Consider the following 22224-nt stretch of genomic DNA (forward strand, 5'->3'; position numbering starts at 1 on the left):
TTTAATGAAAGTATTTTTTAAAAAAAGAATGAAAACAGTGGCTATCGACAGCATCTACTATATGCCAGACACCTTACACATGTTTTTTCCAAACAAAAACAACCCATGAGGGAGATGAAGAAACTGAGGCACAGAGCGGTTATATGCCTGTCAAGTTCTCACCACCTTTCCTCAGAGAAGACTTCCTCCCCCTACTTGGGGCAGTTGCCAGGAGGACTTGTCACCCTGGGTCCTCACCCCAGCTCTACCCTTCTGGGGCCCCAGAGTCTGTATCTGTATAAGGAAGATGGCTAAGAAACAGACAAAACACAGAGATCAAGGACCTGTCAGAAAATTAGATTTTTGAAAAATTATCTTACACAATTTTGAATACCTGCAGTGCTAACTGCACAGAATTCCTGAGTCCCCTGGGCCTGGACAGATACTGCATTTGTGAGGGTGTCAGACAGGAAAGGCGCATTTAAGAAGAAATTCACAGGGGCGGCAGTTACCTCAGTTGATTAGAGCACTGTGCTCTTAACAACAAGATTGCCAGTTCAATCCCCACATGGGCCACTGTGAGCTGCGTCTTCCGCCACTAGATTGAAACAACTACTTGACTTAGAGCTGATGGGTTCTGGAAAAACACACTTTAAATAAATTAATTAATAAATGAAATTCACATGACTGTGACTTACATTGCGACAAAATCAGAATCTTAAACCCAACTGGCAAGTTTACGAGTAAGCCACCCCCATTGGCTTCCCTTTGATGGCTGACCCCCAGCCAAATCCAGATGAGTCCATCAGTGACCCCCCCACACCTCTTTTTTAGTACTGCTGCTGACCATGGAGGTTACTCCACTGCTTCAGATCTGACTCTCCAATCTGTTTGAGTGACAATGTCTTCAACCCAAGTAACAGAAATCCCAAACCCATATTGGCTTCAACAATAAGCATATTTATTATCTCAGAGAGGAAGTTCAGAGAGGGCAGTTTTGAGGTTCTGGTTAATTCATCAGCTAACAGACATTTACCATATTGCCATCTCTCTGTTCTGCAATCTAAGTGTCTCAGATTTACCCTCACACTGGCTTCTTTCATGGTTGTAAGATGGCTGCCACAGCTCCAGCCATTGCACTAAACAGACTTATTCCAATGTCTCCTCCTCCTTCTCCTCCTCTTCCTCTTCGTTTTTGGTCTTTTTATTATTGTTGTAAAATATTTCAAACATATAGATAAGAATGGACCACAATGAGATATCACCTCACCCCAGTCAGAATGGCTATCATCAACAAGACAAATAGTAACAAGTGTGGGAGAGGCTGTGGAGAAAAAGGAACCCTCATACACTGTTGGTGGGAATGCACACTGGTGCAGCTGCTGTGAAAGGCAGTGGGGAGGTTCCTCGAAAAATTACGAGTAGAATTACCATATGACCCAGCAATCCCTCTCCTGGGTATCTACCCAAAAAATCTGAAAACATTTATACATAAAGACATGTGCTCCAATGTTCATTGCAGCTTTATATATGGTGGCCAAGACATGGAAACAACCAAAATGTCCTTCGATAGATGAATGGATAAAGAACTTGTAGTATATATACACAATGGAATACTGTTTGGTGGTAAGAAAAGATGAAATAGGACCATTTGTGACAGCATGGATGGATCTTGAGATTGTAATGCTAAGTGAAATAGGTCAGGCAGTAAAAGCTGAGATTTCACTGATATGTGGTATATGAACCAAAAACAACAAAAGAACAAGACAAACAATTGAGAAACAAAAACTCATAGACACAGACAATAGTTTAGTGGTTACCAGAGGGTAAGGGGGTAGGGGGGTGGGAGATGAGGGTAAAGGGGGATCAAATATATGGTGATGGAAGGAGAACTCACTCTGGGTGATGAACACACAATGAGATTTACAGATCACAATTGTACGCCTGAAATCTATGTAACTTTACTAACAATTGTCACCCCAATAAATATTAATTTAAAAAAATTTTAAAAATTAAAGAAATTAAAAAAAAAGAATAGACTACTCAGGTTTATAAAATCTTAACATTCTGCTATATTTATTTCTTACAGTTTGTCTTAGTTCTGTGAATTTGAATATATGTATAGCTATGTGTAACCAGGACCACAGTAAGGCTATGGTTCTATCATCCACTCTGACTCTCTCTATTCCAATTCAAACATAGCTTAACTGAGAAGGAAAATATATGATATCTGTAGGAATTCAGAAGTGAGATGGATTAAGAGTTGGTTAATTCAGAGATTGGTTCTGTCCATCTTTCTACTCTGTTGACTATTTCCAAAGGAAATTGCATTGGATTTGATTATTGACTGTTGACTATTTCCAAAAGAAATTGCATTGGATTTGGAACCTGCAGACCTGGGTTTATAGTCCCAGCCAGGCTACCTATTCTGTGTGTGACTCTGGTCTTGACCCTTCTGAAATTTGGGTTCCTTATTAAAGATAGGGAAACCCATCACGGGGGTTGTTCTGAGGATTAAATGAGATTATAGATGTGAATCAATTCGCACGGAGAAGGTGCACAGTAAATAGTCATCATTCAGCCTTCATCACTAGCTGGCTGGAGAGTCCCAGAGCCCGCAGGAATATACTAGTGGCCCCACAACTGAGCTGTCTGTCCTCTGGTCTTTGGATCTGGGCTGGGTACATGCAAAAAGAGAGAGGAACGAATGAGCCTGCCATTCAGATGGCACCGTGAGGAGAAGCAGCCAGTCGCAGCCCAGCACGGTAGTTAAGAGGTGGGCTGGGAACTTACAGACCTGGGTGCAAATCCCAACTTGCCACTTAGCTCACTGTATGAGTTTGAACTTAACCTTAGTTTTCTCTTTTGTCCTCAGACTCCATCCTCAGGTGCAGGCCCTTCGTCAGGGCCAGATGCTCAGGTGTGACCATGAGGCCATACCTGTGGTCTGCTGAGGCTCCATACGCCTATCCCTTCCCTTCAGCCCCGGATTCTCCCGCCCTTTCTCTCCTTCACCCACCCAGTCTTGTCTCCTCTGTGTACTCGTATACCGTCGGTCATTTTCGGATTCTGGATTGGGGATCCAAGAGAAGGAGGGGGCTTGTGTTGGGTTCTGAGGGTGCAGGTGGGGAGAGGAGGAGGTCCTCAAGACATGTGGCCTCAAGATGTAGTATCTAAACGGCAATTAGACATTTTGCCCCATGGAGATAACCTCTTGAGATGTTGTCTCCCCTCCCTTGTTCTGCTTAAAAAACGTCTGTGTCCTGAGACTTGAAACTCATACAAGGGCTCCTTTGGGTTCCCTGGTCGTGAGGTGGGGGCAGATCTTTCTCATGGCATTATGATGATGATGACGATGATGATGATTCTTATTATTGCAGTCCCGAATGAGATCACAAGGTATATTTAACAGCGGATAAATGGAAGAAGGGTCAGAACCCAGAGCATAAATTACAGACAATAAGTGATTAGGGCCTGAGGAGGAGAAGCTCGGTCTGACCTCGCGATCCCCACAGGCTTCCAGGAGGAGTGAGAACGGACCTTGGCGCTGGGATTGCCTGGGATTGCAGCCCACTTCCCTGTCTCGGGCTGATGGAAGGAGGGCTGCTTCTGCTACTGAAGGCATTGGCTTTGCACGAACGACAGTTTCTCAGAAGAGCTGAAGGTCGAAGGGAAAGCAAACAGAAAGGAAGTAGCTCCGGGGGGCGTAGAGGGGAGAAAGAGTGTTGCTCTCACTTCTCCTTTCTCTCCGGAAACTGAAGAACTTGGCCTGTGTTTCAGGGTTGGCTGTAGGAGGATCACAGGAACTACAAAGCAACAGGCACTTGCCAAATGTCCAAGGGCCTCCAACTTCCAGAGCTATTTCCCCTCAATCACATTAGGAAATAGGCATGTGTGCTCAGACAGCTTCAGGGGACCAAGGGTCGGTCCCAAAGAGAACTGTTGCTTGTAAAGAGCAAAGTGTTCCCTGCCTAGCCCTGTCTAGTCTGGGGACACAGACAGGCCTGGACTAGAGGAAGTTCAGTGAAGACTGGCCTGGCTTGGAGTCCTGGCTCGCCTCTACATGGCTGTGTGAACTTGGATGGATCTTTGCTCCAGGGTCCTCATCCATAAGAGCTGTTCCATCTTTGGAGGGCTTAAACTGCACCAGAAACCAAGCCAAGCCCTTGACTAACATTCTCTTTTATTTAATCCTCACCCATCCCTGAGAGTTGGTCTCATTGGCTCCATTTCACAGATGAGAAAATTGAGGCTCAGAGAAGTTGAGTACCTTGCCAAAGGTCACACACTGAGACGTGGCATAAGGATGTTGAGGGCTTCAAAATGAGGAAGGTAGCACTCCCTATTGGGTTGTGTGATGGAAGTGAGTATGGAATGCCAGGACTCTTGGAGAAACATGTCCCCTGAGCTGAAGGTGGGGGAAGGGCAGACCAGGTGGAGGGAATAGCTCAAAGGCAGTGGCAGTGAATCCCCAGGGGATGCAGTGTGGAATTGCAAGGGGGAGAGGTAACAGGGGCTGGGCCATGGGGTCATAATAAGGTCTTATTCTTGGAGGCCAGTGACCTTCCTAAGGTTTTCAAGTAGGAAGGTCCTCGCATGATAATCGTTAGGCTCCGCCAAGAGCATGCCTTTTATATGCAAACCACTAGGATCCAGTTTCTCTAACTCTCACACACCAAGCCAGTATTTCCCGTCTCAACCTGTAGGTTGAGAAAAAGAGCCAGTATAAATTTAGCAACCTTTTAAAATGAATTTGTATTGTTCTAACTCCCGGTTTACAGACATTTGAGATGCGGAGAACCAGAGCATGTTTGATGACATTTGATAGTGTTTGGCTAAGGGACCTCTGCATGCCAGAACTTGCCCTGCCAATTCCCTGTCCCCTCAGCCTCTACACCTGGGGAGTTGAACCCAGAGACTATGATGCTCAGAAACAAAGTACTGATTCATGGTCAGCTGGGCCAGTGGCCAGTGGCTGAGGTTGGGCAGGAGCATAGAAGGAGGTCAGCCTGGCCTCTTCCCACTGCCCACCACTTCCCCTGTCAGCCTTCGGCTGGCTGCACGAGGGAGAAATCCCAGCATGACTGGCTTGGGTGGAGGGAGAGAGAAAGGGGGAGAGTTTGGGCTTAACTTCCTGGTCGCATGGCACAAATTCAAGAACAGAGAAAGGGCACCTGCTTGTGTGGCCTGTAGCACAGAGATTCCTGACCACTAGAAAACAGGGGCCAATCCATGTCCTAAAATCCAGCCAATCAGAGTAGCCATTCCAAAATGCCTACCAGACGGGGAAGTGAGCTGGGGACAGGAGAGAAGCAGGTGGGGGTGAGAGTGTTTCTTCCCCCACTTGGGGATGTGTGCTGGCCTCCAGACAATACTCATGATTGCGTGGGTTTGCAGGCCCTTGGAAAGAATTCAGAGCCTTCATCCCCACCCCCACCATGACTGTCCACAGCCCCGAGGCCAGGACTTCCCTGGTGACAGTTGAGCTATTAAAAGATTTTTAGCAGAGATATCACATGAGAAGATGTGCTTTTATTATTATTAGCTGGCATTTATAGAGCACCGGCTCTACGCGAGGCACAAGGTTATCTGTGCTTCCCAGTTCATTTTGGTCAAGTTCATTCTGCCTTCAAGGTAGAGGCCTGGAGAACCTGGTATGATTTCATACATCAAACTTTTATCCTTTCCATGATTTCTTTTCTGCGCACATCAGCCTCAGTTGTTTTCTGTTGCTTGCAGTTGGGAACCCTGATTAGTACAATATCCGTCAGTGTCTGTGTGTCTGTGGGATGTACGAGCATGCACGTGTGGCCCTGAGGGACAGAGGTGCCCCCAGTGATAAGAACCACAAAAGGCAGTGTCCTGGGATCTGAGAGTCTGAAGAGGGAGGCTTCTTTTCTGAAAGAAAAAGGCAGACAAGCATTTACAAAATGTTTCCATGTGACACATCTCATTTAATCCTCTCCACCAAGGAAAGGGTTAATATTTGATGTTTGCAGATAAAGACCCCGAGGGTCAGAAAGGTTGCTAGTCTCAAGGATCCTAAGGGATGAGGCTGAGAACAAGTCTAAACTCTGGCCTCTTCCCACTTGCCACTGCCTGTCCCATGGAGCTCACAGAGGTGCCTTGAGGACAAAATGGGTGGGAGACTGGCCAGGTGGGGACCTCAAAAGGGATGGAGCCATATGACATCTATAAGCACCCTCCCGACCGATAGCTCCAGGGATAGCTCTGTAATCCACATGTGGATGATAGTGTTTCTTACCTGTTTTGTTCCTTGATTTATCCTAAAGACCTAGAACAGCTCCTGGCACGTAGCAGATGCTCAGAAAACACTTGTTGGCTGAAAGAGGACCCTCAAAAGAGATGATAGTGATGGTGGTGAGGGAGGTGGCCGGTTGAAAAGAGGGAAATATTAGGAAGTATTTCTGTAGATTGTGCATATTCCCTTCCAGAAGTTCTAAATCACAAGTGAAGAACTTGAATCATTTAAAAATTATTTTGAGGATGTCAGGACTATTACCCTGTGACTGCCACATGCCCTGAGATGGGACCAGCAGGCTCATACGTCTATCAGCTGGATTTTCACAACAATCCTAAACATTTACTGAGCACTTCAATGGCCAGGCGCCATTCTAAGCTCTTTGTACACGCACGCACGCACATATGCACACTCGCTATCCTGATGAGGTATGCGCTGTCCTCATGTTACAGAGGAGGACACAGAGGCACAGAGAGAGTCTAGGGACACACAGTTAATAAGTGATTAATTGGGAGCCCATCCAGTGGAAACCAGAGCCCACCCTCTTGACCTTACTCACATCTACAAGAGCGCAGGCAGTGGGGGAGGGACGAGTTACTGGGGGCCACTGGCTCTGAGATGACCAGGCTGCCTGGTGGCAACTGAAGGGGGTCTCTGCAGCTGAATTCTGCTCCCTTTCTCAGTCTCCTGTCTTGTCTGCTCAGGGAGGAAAATAAACATGGACAGGACGAGGCTCAGGGTTCATCTCGGGGCTGCCGCTTTCCCAGCTGCGGTGTGGCTGCCTCCTCCCAGCCTCCCCAAGCCAGCCCTGGATTCCAGCAGTTCCAAGGAGCCAGGACAAAGTGTGGCCATCGTGGGAAAATTAGCAAACACAGGAGCAAAAGAAAATAAAGACCAGTCTTCACTCAGAGAGACTCGTGGACACCATTTTTGGGGTTTATCTAGCAGTTTGTCTGTCTAGCAATATGTGCATATTTGTATGTACACAAACAGAAGGAAATCTATTCTGTAGTTGTGTAACATGTATATTCATTTGACAATATCATGGGTGTTTTCAACACCATTAATTAATGTTCTTACAACCTATGTTTCTTGAGCTTTCCCACTGTTGGTTTATTTTAATTTACGAAGATATTATAGGCAGCACCTTGTATGCAGTATTTTTTGTTGAGGTATAATTTGCATACAGTAAAAGTCACCCTTCCTACCGTTTATGTCTGTATTTTGATAAACCCATAGTCAAGTAATCACCACCGTAATCAACATATACAACAGTTCTTTCACCCAAAAGAAGTTCCCTTGTACCCCTTTGTAGTCAATCCCTCCCACTAACCTAGTCCCTGGCAACTTTCAATGCTTCCTTTTCTTATAAATTTGCCTTTTTAAGAATGTCATCTACGAGTGGAATCACACAGTACATAGCCTTTTGAGGCGGACTTCTTTCACAGAATAGTATGTTGAGGTTTATCCATCTATCAACAGTGTTTCTTTTTATTGCTGAGTAATATTCCATTGTATGGATAAACAACAGCTTGTTTATCCATTCACCAGTTGAAAGAATATGAGTTGTTTCCAGTTTTGTTGATTGCATATAGAGCTGCTATAAACATTCACGTACAGGTTTTTGTGCGGACGTAAGTTTTATCTCTGTTGGGTAAATACCTAAGAGTGGGGTTGCTGGATCCTATGATACAGCCTTAAGTATATTCAACATCATTTTAAACAAACTGTGTTTTCTTTATATTTGTCTGATGTCATTATTTAAAAACTCAAACAATACAGATAAACTGCTAGCAGTTTAATATAAATCTTACTTTCTTTGAAATGTATCTATGAACATACCTCTTGATTATATAAATAGGATTATATTATATATGCTCGTATGTATATAGCATACAATCTACTTTTTTCAATATTTCTTTCCATGTCACCACATTAAAATCTATCATATCTTTTTACATTACTACACAATGTTCCTCTATAGGGATGTACAGAAATTTATTTAAACAATCCCCTCTTGTTGGACATACAAGTAGATTGTTTTCTATTTTTTGACGCTTATAAACACTTGAGCTAAGTGTTTCACTTTTAGAGTTTTATTTCTTTAGGACAAATTCCTAGACATGGACTTTCTGGGACAAAGACTTACATGCCACTTTATTTCAGTTTGCTTCTTCCTTAACATATTTTTCTCATGTGTATATGAAAAGCTGATATACAACACAACCTGTGTTGCAAATCCAGAAGGAAAGAATGGTCTTTCCAATAAACAGTGCCAGAATAATTGTCATATGGAAGACAATGAAAATGATTCCTTACCTCATACCCTACATTGAAAAGCCTTTCCAGATGGGTTAAGGATTTAAGCATCAGTGGGAAAACTCATGATTTTAGAATAATATATAGGAGAGGATCTTTATGGAAAGATCCTTACCAAAGCTTCGTAAAATAAGATATAAAAAGTTTAAACCATAAAGGAACTATTTGATCATTTTGACTACATTAAAATGGAGAACTTCCATTCATCAAAAGAACCCATCAAGAAAATGAAAACAAGTCACAATTTGCAAGAAGATATTTGTGACACACATAACGAACCCCAAAGTAGCATCCATAATATATAAAAGTACCTATGAATTAATGAGACCAAAAAAGAACACAATTGAAAATGTGCAAAACCATGAAGAGAAAATTTCATAGAAGAAATGATCCATAAACATGAGAAAAGACACTGCACCTCATTATCAGTCAAAGAAGTACAGACTAAGACCCAATGAGATATCATTACATACCCCTGGAAGGGCAAAAATTTGAAATTCAGAGAGCACCAAAGGATAATGAGGGTCTGGAGGAAGCCGGTGGGCATATAAACTTTGAAAAACAGTTTTCCATTCTCTTCAGTAAAACTGAAGATGCTGCAATGTGATGTGAACACAGATGTATATGAACTTTCACTCAGGTTTACCCCAAGGAAACACATCTGTATGTCAGCTACGTATGCAGGAATAGTCACAGAAGCATTTTTCACAATAGCAAAAAAACTGGAGGGAACCGAAATATCCATTAACAGTAGAAAATCGATACATTGCAATATGCAATTGTACACTGAAATATGCAGACAATGAAATACTACATAGTGGTGAAAGCAAATGAACGCCCGCTGCTGTGTTCACATGGATGAATCTCAAAAGCAGAATGTCTGGGGGGAAATGCAAGTAACAGGAGAATGAATATAGTCACTATGACTCCATTTATATAAAGCTTGAAAAGGTACAAAGCAAAAGAAAATCTTGTGTAGGGATTTATATGTAATGAGTAAAACGATAGAGAAAAATGAGGGAATGGGTTACCTCCAGCACGGGGCAAAAGCATGTTTTTGTTATTTTCTGTATCTTATGGTGTTTTAACATCCTAAAAATCTTGCTGGCCCAGGAGAGAGGGCCCTCCCAAAGCTAGCCAATTTTTAGAGATTCCAGAAGGTTCGGCCAAGAGCATGCCTTTTATATGCAAACCACTAGGATCCAGTTTCTCTAACTCTCACACACCAAGCCAGTATTTCCTCTGCCCTAAATTGTCCCAGGGCGGGCTATCGGAGACCATCTCTCTAGCCCAAAGTCCGCTGGAATTATTGAAACCAGCCAATCCTAAACTGTTTGCTCTGCCCTGCCTTGCCTTTCCCGTGGATTCCCCAATAAAGGCCAGCCTTCAGTGCCCCCTTCTACTCTACTTCGTCTTCTAATCACCCTCCTGTTGTTCCCACTTGGCCCGGAGTGGCGTGGTGCGCCCTCTTCCGTTGGGAAATGTAAGTAACAGATTCTTCTTGCCATGACATTAGGCCCTTTTAGTCACCAGTCTCCTCCACAAATTAAAATCTGCGAGTACAACCCTTGAGACCGGGATTTGATCAGAGCGGGCACACAGAAAGCACCAAGGTAATGGTAAAGTTCTATTTTTTAAATGCACTAGTGGGCTCAAGGGCATTTATCACTGTTCTTCAAACTGTCCACGGACGCCTTTGTATCTGTGGAATAAGGCCACAAGGAAAATGAAAGCAATCCATAATCATTTTGTTTACTGTGAACATAACACATCATTGGACCAATGTTTTGGTAAGTGTACTGTGGTTATATATGATGTTAAAACTAGGAGAATCTAGGTGAGGGGTGTATTGGAACTCTTCATACTATTTTTGCAATTTTTCTGCAAACCTAAAATTATTTTTTTTTTAATGTTTTAAGTACTTCAGAAGCCAAACCATGCAGGGTCTTGGAGGCCACTCTGAAGTGTTTGGATTCTGTTTTCTGAGCAATGGGGCGTCACTGGAGGATTTCCAAAAGGTGGGGCAGCGTCCAATGGATGTGAAGACAAAACATAGCTTCTTAAGAATTTCAAATATTGGCAGAGATGTGGAGGCAAAACTTCCTGTCGACCAGATGGAGATTGCCGTGACCATGGCTATGTGGGCCCTGTGATGGGGGGACAAGTGTTGGGGGGAGGGCCAGAGAGAACACAGCATCTATTGATCAGAGTGGACAGCAGATGGGAGGGAATGTCTCACAGACACGTCATAGGAGGGTCCTGGGGGAGATGGGGAGGAAATGGGAAGGACAGAGGCTTCAGGGGCTGGTGGGGGAGTGAGAAGGAGGTCTGGGAACTGAGTGAGGCCTGGGGAGCCCCACCTCAAGCTTCCTGTGGCCCTCAGCCTTCTCCGTCCTCACGCCGTTCCACCCCCTGCACCTCTACTTTTAGCAGGTCGCCTCCTTCACCTCTTTTCCCCTTTTCCCCAACACCCAGGCATATACACCGTATACACCTGCCTCTTCCCTTCCTCCCTTGCTCTCAGCTCCCAGGAGAGTCCTAACCCTCCTCTTCTCTGATTTTTTTTTTTTTTTTTAGAATCTTCTCAGCTCACAAAATTCTCCATCATAAAATCAGATAAAACTTCCCTTTAATCCCAGGCCTCTTTCCAGCTACCATCTCCCTCCCTTCCTCAGCGAAACCTCCTCAAAGCCTCATTTGTCTCCGTGGTCCAGACTCTCACTTCCTGCCCTCAGGCCACCCTCCCCACTCAGCCGCTGGAAACTTCCACCCCACAGATAAGAGCGAGACCTTGCCCTGGGCCTGCTCATCCCCATGTCTTACTGTGTGTCTCTCTCCATAACACCCCTCACCTCCTGAGGTCTTATATACTTATTTGCTTATCATCTGTCATCCTCACTAGATTGTAAGGCAGATGTTATGATTTGCATCGTGTCCCCCCTCCAATTCACATGTTGAAGTTCTAACTCCCAGTAGCTCAGAAAGTCACCTTATTTGGACCTAAGATCTTTACAGAGGTCATCAAGTTAAAATGAGGACGTTAGCGTGGACCTTAATCCACTAGGACTTGTGTCCCTTATAAAAAGGGGAAATGTAGACACACATATACACAGGGAAGATGCTGTGTGAACATGAAAATGGCCTTTCACAAGACAGGGAGAGAAGCCCGGAACAGATCCTTCCCTCATAGCCTTCAGGAGGAAGAAAACCCTCCCAACACCCTGATTTCTGGACTTCCAGTGTCCAGAACTGTGAGAAAATAGATTTCTGTTGTTGAAGCCGCCCACTCGGTGGTATTTTGTTATGGCAGCCTTGGCAGACAAATCCAGCTGATGACAGCAGGAACTTTTTGCTCAGGTCACTGGTTCCAGTGCCAAGAACAATGCCTGGCACACGGTAGGAACTCCATAAAAATGTTTGTTGTGCAAAGGAATGAAAGAACTTCTTTCCAAACTCAGTGAATGCTTTTTTGGTCACCTGGTACTTATTTTTTTTTTTAAAATAGATTTATTAGAATAAGGAAACATGTAAAAGATACACAGGGATAAACAGTGGAAAACATATCCTCCCAGAGAAGTTTTATGAAATAGACATCAGATGCTTATGTAGGTGGGTGGCCTTTTGAAGACGCTCTGGTTCTCTTGTGGGATTTTATTCCACTCCTTAAACCCAGGAGTTTCCTGGGGTTCTGTCCTGGGCCTTCTTCCCTTCCTGCTCAACAGTCATAAACCATCTCAAATGACCAGTGGGTCCAGCCTCTCCCTGGCCCTTTATTACGCTGCCAACTCCCTAACTCCACTTTCCAGCTCAGATCTCTCTAGAGCCCCAAATCGTCATCCCCCTGGACAGGAATGTTCCACAGGACCTTAAGCTCAGGAGTTCAAAGCTAAAGGTATGTGTTTCTCAGTCCTGCTCATCCTGGTCTGCCTCCATCTAACAGATGGCCCCGCCTCCCACCAGTAATCTGACGCCATCCTGGACTCTTTCTCCCCCAACAATAGCAACCAATTGAGAGCCCTGTGCATTTTGCATCCCAGAGAGTTGCTTTAGCGTTTCTTTTCTCCTCCTCATCCCTGCAAGCCCTCCCACCACAGTCCAGACCACCATCTCCCCCACTGCCTGGACCACTGCCGTAACCTCCTCACTGAGCTCCACATGGCAGTCAGAAGGACCTGTACAATCTAAATCTGACTATGCTCCCTTCTCTGCTTAAACCTTTTGCCGGCTTCCTACACTTTACAAAAAGAAGAAAAAAGAAAATTCTTAGCGTCACTTAAGTTCCTCCTTGAATTGGCCCCTGCCAATGTTTCTCCAGCCTCATCTCACTCCTACCTCAGGACCTTTGCACTTGCTGCTCCCTCTTCCTACAAAGCTCCATCCAGTTTCTTCACCACTGACTCTCTTGTTTCCTTCAGGTCTCCACCAATGGCCATTTGCTCCGACAGGCCTTCCCTGGCTGCCCTTCATGAAATAAGACTCCCTAGCCACTTCCCCTGCATTATATTTCTCCTCAGCACTTTTCACCTCATATATGTTATGCACTCAATTGATTGTAGTTTGTGTGTTTTTCTCTCCTTCCCACTAGAATGTAGGTCATGAGGGCAGAGACTTTATCTGCTTTGTTCACTGTGCCCAAACCCAGTGCTTGAATAGGGAATGGCATACAACAGACATAATCACTCAACAGACATAATTACTAGTGAGTGAGCTTCTCGCTCCTTCCTGTCTCCCATTTTGGCCTCCAGCATCACTGAACTGCTTTAGGCTGCCCACACACACCATGCTGCTGCTCACCTCCCAGCCTTTGCTCATGCTGATCCACCTCCCTGCAGCACCCTTCCTCCTTTGCATAGATGTTTCCTACGACTCCTTTAAGGTTCTGCTTGGATTATCATCTCCTCCAGGCAGCCTTCCCTGATACTGTCCTTTGCCTGGGTTAACTACTCTTCCCTGGGCTCCTGCAGAACCTTGGACATCTGACCATTGTGTTTTGAAGAACCTGTTTGCTGTTTTCTTGCTTGCTGATTGTGAGCATCTTGTGAGCAAATCCTCTCTCTGGTAAATCCTTAGCATACAGTCTGGTATAGTCAGTGCTGAGTGAATGTATTTATGAAGGAAGGAAGGAAAGAAGGAAGGATTCTGCTTTGGTCTAGCCACACAACTTGCTCTGTGACTGAGTAAATCCATGTCCCTCTCTGGACCCCAGTTTTTCTCAGTCTGTATAACCAGGTGTCTCACTAACCAGCTGTGTTTATTAAAAACACAATTTCTGGTCTTAGCCCTGGGGGTTCTCATCCTGGAGAAGGACACATCTGCATGTAATGCGCCCAACCGCCTCCCCCCCCCCCATGGGTCATGCTGATGTGGCAACAGCTGGACACCATGGCTTCTGAGGCCGCTTCTCACTCTACAGACCTGAGATTCTGCTTTGACAAGAAACCAGGAGTAGAAGATGGCACTTGATGGCCCCTGGAGGACAGTCCTGGAGGACTCCGGTGGGGGAGCTGCAGTCAGGAAGAAGACGATGACCCCTCTCCCCAATCAGGGCTGCAGACTGAAAGGAGAGGAAAACTAGGCACAGCTGCACAGGACAATTTAGCCCTTTCCTCAGGAGCTAAGTTCTTGGCTGGCTGAGAGGGAGAGGCCATAGAATGACCTCGGCCCCCTCCCTGTTGCTGCCTCCACAACACCATCTGTCCAGTGTTTTCACACTGTCTGAGCCTTTTCAACCCAGAAAGAGGCCCAGGGTGACCTTGGGTGGTCCTGCAGTCCTGAAGTGGGACCATGGGGGACAGGTGCTGTCCCCATGAGGAATGAGACAATTCAACGCTGAAAATCCCAGAGATGTGGGTAAATGAGGATAAACTGCACTCCTTGTTGGAGGTGTGGCTCAGGGAGCCCTGCTTTCTATTTTTTTGCAGCTCTGCCAGTCCAAGGTGATGTGGGGAAATTCCACATCTGACCTTGTCTGTGAAATGGCTGTCTCCACAGTGGCAACTCTGGCAATGCCATAAAGAGGCCTGTTCGGGGCCTGCCATGCCCGACACGCTGGGATTTTCAGGTAGTTGGAGCCCTGGTCAGGACGGTGAGTTCAAATCCTGACTCTGCCATGGACATGCTGGGTAGCGTTGGAGAAGACTGTTGCTTTCTCTGGGCGTTTATGCAAGGCAGGTGGGGGCAGAATGGGGGGTGTCTAACGGCAGTCTGTAATTCAGTTACCCTATTCTTGCACAGCATGTCAAGGGTACGTGCTATCAACAGACTTACCACTGTTGAAGTTGCCTTAGTCACCTGGCTGAGGTAGTGTTTGTCAGGTTTCTCTACAATAAAGTTATTCTTTTACCTCTTTCCATACTGTTTTCTTTGGAAGAAGTCACTAAATGCATCCACACTGGGGATTTATGCTCCATCTCCTTGAAGGTAAGGATCTACATAAATTATTTGCAATTCTTCTGCATGGGAGATTTGTCTGTTCCCTCCTACTTACTTATTTATTCACTCATTTATTTTTATTGCTATAATACTTTATTTTCTTGCTCACATTGTTCCACCTTTGGTGATTAGGAGATCTTTTGGTTGGATCCTATGTCCCCTTTCCTTCATTGCGGGTTTTGTTCATTTGTTTTTAACACTTCCTTATTTTCTGGCACTATAAGATGCTCCAGGCTCATCTTGTATATTTTCTACTCCAGCCCTAGAATCAGACATTTCTCAAAAAAGTTCTGTTTTCATTTATTGGAAAAGAATATACAAACCAAGATTTGGGTGCTAGGTGTGCTTTTTGCTACTGGGGTGTCATTCTGTGCCCACTCAGTTGATGGCATAAGGGAATATATGTGTAAATGCTACCTTCTGTATACACACATATCTATAAATATTTCTACACGTAATCTATCTATAAATCTACCTATTTATCTACATCTGTATCTATATTAAGCTAAGCATGAGGTCATATTGTCTCCAGCTCTCATCCATTTACCACATGTAGCCGCTTGCTTGTCTATAACGTGTTACTCCAACAGCAACAAACCTGCACCATTCTTCTTTTGATGAGCTAATGGTCCACACTTTGGCTACCCCTTTAAGTTGACTCTTTTCACTTGAACTATTCATTCTTTGAGAGCTTCCTTGCTTTCTAACACAAGATATTTCAGGTTTACCTTGTACTTTCCCTCCCCAATCCTGGAATCAGCCATTTTTCTAAGGGCTTCATTTAGTGGGAAATGATATTTAGGAACCAAGATCTAGGTCTGGCGGGCTAATTGCTATGGGGTGTTGCAGTTCCTGGTGCTCTCAGTAGGTGGAGCCAGGGAGTGCGTGCGTGCGTGGGTGTTAAAGCATGAGCTCATACTGCAATTAAAACTCGTGTCTGCTATTAAAACTCATAGCCATATATCCTTCCTCGGTTCCATACTTTTTTTTTTTTTTTTCACTTTATTGGGGAACAGTGTGTACTTCCAGGACTTTTTTCCAAGTCAAGTTGTTATCCTTTCAGTCTTAGTTGTGGAGGGTGCAGCTCAGTCAGCTCTAGGTCCAGTTGCTGTTGCTAGTTGCAGGGGGAGGAGCCCACCATCCCTTGCGGGACTCCAGGAGTTGAACTGGCAACCTTGTGGTTGAGAGCCCACTGGCCCATGTGGGAATCGAACCGTCAGCCTTAAGCATTAGGAACATGGAGCTCCAACCGCTTAAGCCACCGAGCTGGACCTCGGTTCCATATTTTTAACGTTTTTTCCCATAGTGAGAATCCAGGTTCCCAAATCATCAATATATGTACTCATGTCTTCTACTGTACAACAAACAGATAATTGTTTCAGAATTACACCATCAGTACCTCTGTTAATTTTTCTGTAGTTCTCTTTGTCTTTAGAATATATTCCACCAAAGTTACTCGAATTAATTTTTTTCTTTGTGTGGTTATATTAATCTGACATACAGTTAAGCTCATTTTTTTCTCCCTGTTTTCAAGTTTAGGGTTTAGGTTTTCATCTTTTTATTTAATTTTATTTTTGAAAATGTAAAATGTTTACATAATTAAAAAGTCAAAGACATATAAAAATATATTCAAAGAAATCTCACTTCCATCTCTTCTCGGTTGCATTCCCGCTAACTTCTTATGCGTAACCATTTTCAATTAAGATTCTCATTTATCCTTCCTGGGTTGCGTTTGCATAATTAAATAAATATGTGTGTAAACAAATAAATGTTTTTTAAAATGTTCCTACATGAAAGGCAGCATAGTATATACAGTCCTTTATACTTTGCTTCTATTTTATTTTATTTTTTACTTAAATATATGCTGTAAACCACTCCATATGGCTTCATAGAGGTCTTCCTTCCTGCCTTTATGGCTGCATAACGTTCCCTTGGGTGGTACCATGCATAGCTCATTCACCCAGTTACATACGGATGGGCATTTGGGTAATCCAACATTTTGCTCTTATAAATAATGCCTCAATGAATGACTTGATGTGTATATTTTTCATATTTGTGGAATCATATCTTTAGGATAAATCCTAGAAGTAAAAACATCTTGGGTCAGCGGGTACAGCATATATCCTTCTGGTAGATATTACCAAATTCCCTTCTATACGGCTTGTTACCCACTGGTGTCCCCTCCAACGATGTAAGAGAGTGCGTTTGCCCAAAGCTTCCCCAACATATGTCATCAAACTTTTGAACTTTTGCCAACTTGATAGATGAGAAATGGCATTTCAGCATGGTTTGGTTTGCATTAAAACTTCTCATATACATTTCCCCAGAACGTGTGATGGGCCATTTCTAACAACCCCAATAGAGAGGATCAGGGGTGATCTCCCCCCACTGGTGGTTGGTGTTTGTGCCTAGGGGACAGTGGGGTTTCTGCAGAGAGTCAGTGCCTCACTCTCCCTCTTGGGTTTCTGAATGCCACTGACCCTACCCTCAGCCCCCCACCAGCTGAGGGAGCAACTGCTTCTTCCACACAAAGGAGACTCTGAGTGAGGGGTATGACTTGGCCTCTGAGAAATGCCGAAGTCTTGACCTCCTCCACAGGTCAGAGAGCCAGCTGGGGCTGAGGGACGAGCAAGCCAAGAGCACAGGGTGTGAAAGACTGGGTGGGACTGCTGCTTGAGGAAGCTGGATTTGGAGACACAGGGCACCCCGTCTCTCCAGGCTGACTGACTCAGCCTCTTGCTTACCTCTCAGCCTTAAGGCTCATCAACTGCATCTTCCCCTACCTGGCTGGCTGCCTAAGTGACCTGCCTAAAACTTAGAGATGACCGTGGCACTCTTGGATTACAAACTTCTTACCGCTCTCCAGGATGATGAACTCAGTTGGGATCTGATCCCCACTCACTTTCTCAATGGAATCTCCCTTCCTACCGAACGCACCCCATATCCATCCATCCATCCATCCATCCATCCATCCATCCATCCATATTAGTTATCTATTGGTTCATAAGAAATTACCTCCAACTCGACATCTGAAATAACAATAAACGTTTATTGTTTCACACCATTTCTGTGGATCAGGGTTTTGAAAGCAGCTCAGCTGAATGGTTCTAGTTCAGGGTGTCTCGTGATTTTGCAGTCAAGCTGTCAGCTGGGTCTGCAGCCATCAGAAGGCTAGACTGGGCTAGAAGGCCCACTTCCAAGGCGGCTTACTCACATGGCTGGAAGTTGGTACGGCTCTTGTCAGGAGACCTCAGTGCCTCAACACATGTGTGTTTCCATGGTTACTTGAATGTCCTAAGAACATGGCAGCTGGCTTCTCCTATAGCGAGTGATCCGAGAGATAACAAGGTATCTTTTATGACCTAGTCCAGGGGTGTCCAAACGGCGGCCCGCGGGCTGACTGTGGCCCATGATCCATTGTTAATTGGCCCGCAGCAAATTCCAAAAATATATTTAGTTTACTTAAATAAACCAGGTGAGGCAATACGTACTTCACCTCGAGTGAGTGGCCCGGCTGTTTGTGTATTTTACCACATATGGCCCTTGGTGAAAAACGTTGAAAAAAGTTTGGACACCCCTGACCTAATCTCAAAAGTCACACACCGTCACTTTCTCCACATTTAAAGAGGAGTCTCTAAATCCAGCCCACACTGAAGACGGCGCCACCTTGGGAAGAGAGGAGTGTTATGAAATTTGTGGACATGTTTTAAAATCATCACACTATCCGTCTAACCTAGCCAATGAACATTTATTGAGCACCTGCTCTGTGCCCAGCCTTGTGGAGCAGCTCGTAGTACAGAACCTTGAAGAACATACCATCTAGATTGGGGGTGAAAACTCAAAGGCCCGCGAGGTCCAGGAAGTAGCTTGAATGAGTCAAGTGAACCAGGTGGGGCTCCAGTGAGCTGCTACCATGGGCCTGGATGAAGGGAGAGGCTGCTGCGCTGCTCCACAAGTTGGTGTGATGTGTCCCTATTGGTAGATGTTAACAACTAATTCAGTGTGGTTTTTTTTAAATGCTGTTTGCCTCAGTTGGCCTGTATATCACCAGTTTGCAAACTCTTGATGCAATCACACTGAATTTCTCAATGTTCTCCCCAAACATTCATTCAGTCAGCAAACGTCTATAGGCACGGGGCCTCTTTCACACATTTCAGGAATGACTCTCAATCTCCGCCTGCACACACTGTTTCATGCTTTTCTTATCGTTCTCTCTTCAGTGAGCTTCTAGTCTTCCTTCACAAGCCACGTGCCATTAGCCCTTCCTCAGGGAAACCTCCTCTGAAGCCACCTCTGGGGGCTGTTACCAATTCCCTTTCCTATACTCCTACCATATTTTTGTTCACAGCTCCATGATTTCACTTCCCTGCCTCCCTCACCAGAAGGTGAGCTCCTGAAGGATCAATGAAAAGACCACGTGCTACTGAGCAGAGGTGGACCAATCACCCTGGGGCACTGGGCAGGGCTTCCCCGAGGATATGGTCCTGGGAGAATGAATAGGACTCGAAGAAAGCAGATCCCCTGGCAGGGGGAAGAGGGTGAGCAAAATCACAGAGGCAGGAGAGCAGGAGAGCGTGGATGGTGCCTGAGGCTGGCAGAGTCCCAGCTCCTTCCTCCTTAGACCTCCCCCCAGCTGGCAGGGCTCTCAGCCACCTCCCTAGATGGTGAGGGGCGAGGTCTGAGGAGCTCCAAGTGGCAGAGGAAGAGTCGGCTGGAGCAAGAAACCCAAGTCCTGCATGAGTCATCGATGGAGTCTGTCCCACAATAACAAGAAAGGGCTGGACTGGGAGGAAAGAGAAACCCCACGGGTGCAGGGCCCAGAGTGGTGGGGACTAAGGCGTGGGTTGAGGGGAACAGGATGGCCCTTAGCACCCCCTGCCTTGGGGCATCTAGCCCCAAGTCCTCTTGGGGCCTTGGCCTGGGTTTACTGCCCTTGGAGCTAGACCCTCCTCCAGCCCTCCCTGGCAGCTCCCTTGCTGGTGGGTCTCCTTCCAGCCCCTGCCCCCTTCTGCTCTTTCCTCCACCCAGCAGCTAGAGGAATCTTTTGAAAGAAACACATCTGATCACATTACTCCCTCTTTAATTCCCTCCATGGCTTTTCATGGCTCCTAGGAGAAAATTCAAACTCTCTGTGATCTGCAGAGCCTTGCCACCTTTCCCACATCTTCCTGTGTCCCCTGTATGTCTCACTCTGCCTCTTTTGTGCCTCCAACCTGCTCTCCTGCCACAGAGCTTTTGCGCGTGCTGTTCCCTCTGACTTCAATGCTCTTCCCTGACTTCTTTCACTAGTTAATTCTTCCTCTCTTCAGCTCTCAGTTTAAGCCTACTACATTTTGAGCCACACGAGAGCAGGGGCTGTCTGTCTCGTTCCCCAGCACCCAGCACACTATCCCTGGCATACAGTGGGTGATCAATAAATGTACCTCATGACCTCTGTTCTTTGCAGGACACGACAAATGCTGGTGGTTATTGACTCACAGCCAAGAGGGGAGGGACAAAGCAGAGTTACTTGTTCCAGGGTACAGCTGAGAATGCTGAGGTTCAGAGAATTCAGACAAACTCCCATGACCCTCCAGGGAGTTAGTGGGCAGGCAGGGACTTGAACTCAGGGTCCCTCTATATACATCATGGGCTCTGCTACCATGAAGCAATTTTAGGAGCAGACCAAGTATAACAGGTAGTTATCTTAGTTGGGCAGTGTGACACTGTAGGAGTCACCCCTCTCTGGGTGGAGGTCCCTGCTGTAAATTAGGACAGTTGAAAAGGAAAATTTTAAGTCTCAGTGTCTTCCACAGGCTTTGTTCCTGTGGGTTGTTTCCATTTCTGTCCCTGCCACCAGATTGTGGGCATCCTAAGAGAGAGTGGGACAGTCTCTGAGGTACCTGTATGTCCACAGGCCTCCTTCCTTCCCATCTCCAGACAGGGTATCAGGAAGCTCATTTAAACATCCCATTTCCCCTGTAAGAAGAGAAGCTCCTTAAGGGATTAAACCATGTCTTTTCATCTTTTTTTTCTTCCCAGCATTTATGAAGTGGGCAATAACCATGAAAGCTTGTGTTGACTTAACCTGTGTTTCCATCTCCCTCTTTCTGGCTTCTTTGACGAACTTCTCCCCACTCCATGCGGTCCTGGTAGAGCTGCTATCCTGTGCTCCCAGCCGGGGTGGGCTTTAGAATCTATTTTGGCCAATCAGACAGAGCTGCCTGGGCTCTGCGTTGAGGAAAATTCTGAGGCTGCTTCTAGGTTCAGCACGAAGTTCCATGATTGATGAATGACGTCTACTATGGGTAGGAGAGGGGTGAGTGCACACACGTGTGCCAAGTGTGTGCTATCCTTGTAGTAGGAACAGATAAACGTGTATTGAATGAATGAATTCTGAATTCCATGACATTCTGTTTAAATTAGGTGACACCCTTTCTCCAAGTGAAACCATCCCCTGCTGAGATGTCCTGATACCTGGCCCTGGGCATCTCCAAAACATACGTAGAGTCACTATTTGCTGGGAACGTATGCTCTGCCCTTTCAATGTATCACCTCAGTGGCTTCTCACAAAAGTCTCATATGGAGAGGATTATAATATCCATTTTATACTGAGGAAATTGTGGCCCAAATTGGGGAGGGATGTACTCAAAACTACACAGTGAGTCAGGAGCAGAATCTATTTCCACATCGCTTCCCCATTTCCTCCACTCCGCCATGTTGTGTAAGACCAGTGATGGGTTTTGTTATTTTTCCAAATCTAGTGTGGCAATTGGAGCATGATTCAGTTATTCATTTACCAAAGAGAGGAAACGAACACTTGAACAATCCTTGGAAAATCCTCTGGAAAGTCCCTGAGAGGTGAACCCAGCCCAATCCAATAGTTAAGCCTGTGTATTTGGAGGCGATTTCACAGCCATTGGCCCCTAACATAAACACCACCATTTTATGTGTTATATGCTAATCCTGCTGCATAGGAGGCAGTGTGAAGCACTTACATTCATTAACTTATTTAATTCCCACTCTCTCTGTCTTACAAAGGATGAATCTGGAGCTCTGAAAGGTGAACTTCCTTGAGGCCACACTCAGTACGCGGCCAAACCATAGGAGGGTGTATGTGCATATTTTGGGGTGCATGTGGAGTTGTACTGGGTCAGTAGGGAGTAGTTTTGGAAGAACATGCATGGGAATAAATGATATCAAGAGGCCCGAGGTGTGGACTGTAATTGAGCACTTGTTGTTTATAAGCCATT

General features: G+C 45.3%; 1 protein-coding gene across 2 annotated transcripts in view; it reads left to right on the plus strand.

The window, feature by feature from the left end:
- Window positions 1–12352: 12352 nt before the first annotated feature.
- Window positions 12353–22224, plus strand: part of KIAA1755 (KIAA1755 ortholog) — a 48143-nt gene continuing 38271 nt past the window's right edge. For both annotated transcript variants that reach the window (XM_019750244.2, XM_074317328.1), the window contains exons 1-2: window positions 12353–12452; window positions 14482–14645. The gene's annotated coding sequence lies outside the window, so the exon portion shown is untranslated. The remainder of the gene's footprint in view (window positions 12453–14481; window positions 14646–22224) is intronic.

Source organism: Rhinolophus sinicus, linkage group LG13 (assembly GCF_036562045.2).
Source record: "Rhinolophus sinicus isolate RSC01 linkage group LG13, ASM3656204v1, whole genome shotgun sequence".
Classification (NCBI taxonomy): domain Eukaryota; kingdom Metazoa; phylum Chordata; class Mammalia; order Chiroptera; family Rhinolophidae; genus Rhinolophus; species Rhinolophus sinicus.